Below are 5,385 nucleotides of genomic sequence, written 5' to 3'. Positions count from 1 at the left end.
AGAATGTTTATGGATCTGATGGGTACACACTTATTTTATAAGAAGGTAGCACATTGAAATAGTCCAAATACCTAAGAGTGCTTCTTGGGTTGTGAGAAAGATCTGACAGCTATAACCTGGATTCTGCAAGGGCAAGTAAGTCATGGTGCTTTGAACAATGCTTTTGCAATAACCCAACTTGGAGAGAAATATTCCACACATATAATGTACAAAGGATTGATGCCCAGTATCCTAAAGTCCATTGGAAGGGTATATCATTACATCCTAGTATTCATCAAAGATTTAAATTTATTGTATGGTTAGCGATACACAAAAGACTGACAACTATGGACAAACTTGTAAAGTTTGGGATCCTAATTCCTCGTGAATGTGCTTATTGTGGATTGATAGATGAAACTTTTAGTCATTTGTACTTTGATTGTCAGATTACCAAGGACTTATGGAGAAGACTGTGTATATGGATGGGTTATCCTAGGGTCATTCAAGACTGGGAGATAGAAGTGCGATAGGTTTGTCTAATGGCCAAAAAAAGTCAGGACAAGCTGAAATAGCGTGTAGTGTTTTTGAAATGTTGATGTATATCATTTGGAGGGAACGAAATAGAATCAGATTTCAACATGGCAAGGTGAAAGTTGAGAATGTATTAAGGGAAATTGTGATGCATATGCATATTAAGGGGCAGAATAGAGCAGCATGTCAGTGTGCATTGCAACACCTTCATGTCTATCCATAAATAGTGACCATTATTGTAGTAGATCTCACTAATCTGTATATAGTTTGATTGTGTAGTTCATTATAGATTAGAAGAGTAGGAGTGTTGATGAGTGAGCAATTAGTCTATTACTGCTTGTTTCGTATTTGAACAGTTTGGTTTTGAATGAAATATGCTAGTTAACCCCCCCCCCCCCCAAAAAAAAAACCTATTCCTAATTTTTTTTTAATGAAAAGCTAAAAAAGTAAAATTGGTCCAAAATTACAGAGAAAGGAAGAAAAAAATACGAAAACGTGAATGTGTAAAATCCGAGTGTTGAGTAGTTTGGACGATAAGTGAGAACTAACTATTTTTATCATCGTCATTAATGTTTTGGGTGTTCTAGGGTCATGAATAGGCCGTTGCTACATACTGCTTTTTTACAAATTGAATATAATGTTTTGAGTGGTAGCTCCACCACCATGATGCGGTGGCAGCCGATGTCGGTGTTGTTTTTTACTAGTGAGAGCTGAGAGCCATTGGAATAAGAGAAGAGAAAGGAGAGAAATCTAGAAAAAAAGTTGAAAGAAAGAAAAAATGATTTCTCAAATAAAATTGGGGAGTTTAATTTAATTTTATCAATTTATTTTCTATGTGGAAATTAAAAATGACGTGGAATGTGACTTTTAGTGGTTGTATTACACACACCATTGATCTTATGAAAAAAATGTTTAAAATACTATGTTTCAATGGGTTTGGGGGTTTAATTGACAAAGGGCTGAATATAAGGGTTTAGAGTACAAAGTCATACAAGTATAAGTGTCCGTTAGATAATTTTGTCTTTCCCTAATTGTGATCAAATGTAATGACCCGTAAGGTCATTTTTATAAAATTGTCATTTTACCCCTCCAGATAGTTACCCCGAGTCATTACTATTTAGTTTGTAAAGTTGGTTTGGAAATATTATTGAAAAACTATGTTTTTTTGGAAGTTTTGAGTTTAAGGATGTCTAAAGTGTTTAAAAGCAGTTTTAAGTATCAATTGGACTTTTGATTTTCGAAATAGAATTTTGCCAATTTCATCCATTTCAGAATGTGAAATTTAATCTAGGAGAGTCATCAGTTTCAGGTTCGAGGTTGATTTGTGGATTTGAGTCCTTGAGTTGGAAGTTTGGGTGATTTTATACTAAGGGTTGTCTTTGGTCAACGTTCGGAGTTTAGATGCTCGGATCAAATTTCGACAATTTTATTGAATTCGGGGGATGAGTTTAGGTATATGAGATGTCCTTGTTGTTTTTTCGAAGGTCCCGAGGTCAGTTTGGTCTTTTTAGGTGTTAAGTTAGTTTGTTGCGACTTTCACAAGTACAGGTCAAAGAGTCCTCAAATTCGTATTTTTGATGATTTCATTGAGTCAGAAACATTGAATTTAGTTGGATAACATATCTTGTTTGTGTACTCGGTGTTCCGAACGAATCCAAATGATCCATATGATGAATTTTATGTCTTGGTGTGTTGCTGATTTTTGTATTTTGGTGTCTGGTTAGTTGTTCATCGCGATTGCGAGGCTATCTCTGACGATCATGTAGGGTTGTTTGTCTGGCCATTACGATCGTGTGCACAGTTATCGCAATGCCGTAAAGTTAGTTTCTTGGTCATCATGATTGCATTGGTTCTAGTCGTGATTACGATGGTCAACATTATTAAGTTGACATGTTTACTCAGCACAATCGTGATGGTCAACATTATTGAATTGATTTGTTTACTCATCACAATCGCGATAAGAAGTTGATGCCTAAACAGTCTTTTCTTCCAAAAAAAATTGAGACTTCTTCCTATTTCTCCCGTTGTTGAATCCTAGCAATTCAATTTAGGCGGTTTTTAAAGAGATTTTTGAGTTTCTTTAATTGGTAACAATTGTAGAAATCTCACGTCTAGGATTAGAGAAATCAAGGATTGTATTGATGATTATAATATTGAGTTACAAGCTCCTTATATAGAAGAAGAGTCATATTCTAGTTATACTAGGAAACCTACTACAACACAATTATTTACATGAGTATTATTGTATTATAACTCAAATATCTTATCCTAGTCGACTCCTGCAATATACAGTAGCTTAGTTGTACATAACTTAGGATTTAGTAGTCTAGTCCTAGTATGACTCTAACTCTAACTCGTCAGCCTACTTCGATGGACCTGTTCCTTCGACATGTTCCATCAGTCTTCAAGCTTCCTTCAACACTTCCCCTCAAGCTAGTGAGTAGAGGAACTGTAACTCCTAGCTTGCTACGAAAACCAGAGAAAACCTGTTTTGTTAAGGCTTTGGTATGAATATCAGCTAGCTGATCCTTAGACGTCACAAACTGAGTAAGAAGTTGTCCCCTGGCCACTTTCTCACGAACAAAATGATAGTCCATTTCAACATGTTTGGTTCGAGCATGCATAACTGGATTAACCGTCATGTACAAGGCACTCATGTTATCACAGTACAACGTAGGAACAGATCGAAGGAACACTCCAAGGTCATGAAGAAGATACAAAATCCAAGTCATTTCTGCAGCAGTGGAGGCTAATGCTCTATACTCAGCTTCAGCACTCGATCGGGCTACTGTAGTCTGTTTCTTGGAGGTCCAAGAGATACAATTTGCACCTAGGTATATGCTATAGCCTGTAGTTGATCTTCTAGCGGTGGTACAACCACTCAATCAACATCTGAGTAGCCATACAACCTACATGGAGACTGTGAAATAATTATGAGTCCACAGTGTAGAGTACCTTTGATGTACCTGAGAATCCCTTTTACCCCTTGAAGATGTTTAGTGTTTAGGCTTTGCATAAACTGGCTTGTTAAATTCACAACATGAGTGATATCAGGCCTTGTGATGTTCAAATACTGAAGGCTCCCTACTATCATTCTGTACAAGGGGGCATCTACAAGACTTCCCACAGCTTCATGCAAACCATGCTTCTGAGCCAAAGAAGTGGCTACAGCCTTGGACAAAGTCATCTCTGTTTTGGCCAGCAACTCAGCAACATACTTGCTTTGATTCAAGTGAATTCCTCATTCAAAATACTTCACCTCAACTCCTAGAAAGAAGTGTAAAGGGCCAAGAGCCTGGTTTGATAGGTTTAGCATGCATCTCTTACACCTTGATTTGATTTGTAGTAAGGCTAACCTTTCCTTGTTTATTTTGCAAACTCACAAGTTGAAGAAAGCTTGAAGACTGATGGAACATGTCGAAAGAACAGGTCCATCAAAGCAGGCTAACGAGTTAGAGTTAGAGTCATACTAGGACTAGACTACTAAATCCTAAGTTATGTACAACTAAGCTATTGTATATTGCAAGAGTCGAGTAGGATAGGGTATTTGAGTTATAATACAATACTACTCATGTATATAATTGTGTTGTAGTAGGTTTCCTAGTATAACTAGAATAGGACTCTTCTCCTATATAAGGAGTTTGTAACTCAATATTATAATCATCAATACAATCTTTGATTTCTCTAATCCTAGACGTGAGATTCTACATGGTATCTGTAACGACCCGGAAAATGATAGAGTGAAACTAGAGCCTCACATGTGAGTTTGGAGTCGAGAACTTAATGAAATGATTATATTTGAATTTGACCCAAAAAGTTCTTAAAAATGTGCTTCGGAAGTTACCGGAAACTTGTTTAGCTGTATATAAAAAGATCCGTTTCATTTTTCGAAAATCCGACTTCATATTCTTGTTTAGGGGGTCAAATTGAGTGGGAAATGGGTCTAACCCAAATTTTAGAGCAACCGTATCAAAATCCGAAATTTCCAAGTGAAGCCTTTTTCGAGGGTCTACTTTGGAGGGTCATATCTCCTAGCACACAAATTCTTTGGGTGGCCAATAATATATCCATGGAAATCCCTTTGAGTTAGCTACCTAACGCACTTCGTTTCATCTCATTCGGAGTTCGGACGAAGAAGTTATGCCCATTTTCGTAAAATCTGTTCGGCAGGAAAAGGCAATTTCCAGTAGGCGTGGTTACTGTTCACCCGCCTCATTTTTTTTCTAAGTGTTGGACCATTCTTCCAAAGGACATATATTATTTCCTAGATACCATTAGTTCAATTCCCATCCCTAAAACATTTCCCTCTCTACAATCTTCCATTAAGAAGAAGAAGAAGTGGGAGCTAGGGCTTTGGATTCAAGGCTTTCTTCATCAAATTTCGTGGGAGATCATAGCAAAGGTATGGTGACCCTTGATCCTTGATTATCTTTCCTTCAAGGAGTCCATTAAAAAGGGTTTCAAAAGTCTTCAAAGAACAAAACTTCTATTTTCCATTCTAGGTATGGGTTCATGGGTAAAATGTTTTCAAAGTCATTATATTGGTGAATTGAAGTTGTATTTATGATTTTAAGATGATTTTATATGAAACTTCTTCAAGAACCCATGTTTTCATTAAAAGCCTCAAATTTGCTTATGAAGTGGGTTTAATGCCTATGATTTAATGTTGATGAAATTGTGTTTAGATCGGATTGTATTGTTGATTTATATGGTTTTGTATATCTATTTATGATGAATTGTTGGTATATGGATGAATTGAGGATTGTGGCCTTATGGGCAAATTATGGGTGAATCACCTTGTGGTGATAGAATTGTTGGGAATTGAGTAATGGTTATTATGGCTTTGGAGGATGGTAAGTTGGCTTAATCTCATAT

The sequence above is a fragment of the Solanum verrucosum genome, unplaced genomic scaffold (assembly GCF_900185275.1).
Source record: "Solanum verrucosum unplaced genomic scaffold, falcon-dt-bn FXZP01000026.1, whole genome shotgun sequence".
NCBI classification, from domain to species: Eukaryota; Viridiplantae; Streptophyta; class Magnoliopsida; order Solanales; family Solanaceae; genus Solanum; species Solanum verrucosum.
This window is presented reverse-complemented; position numbering follows the sequence as displayed.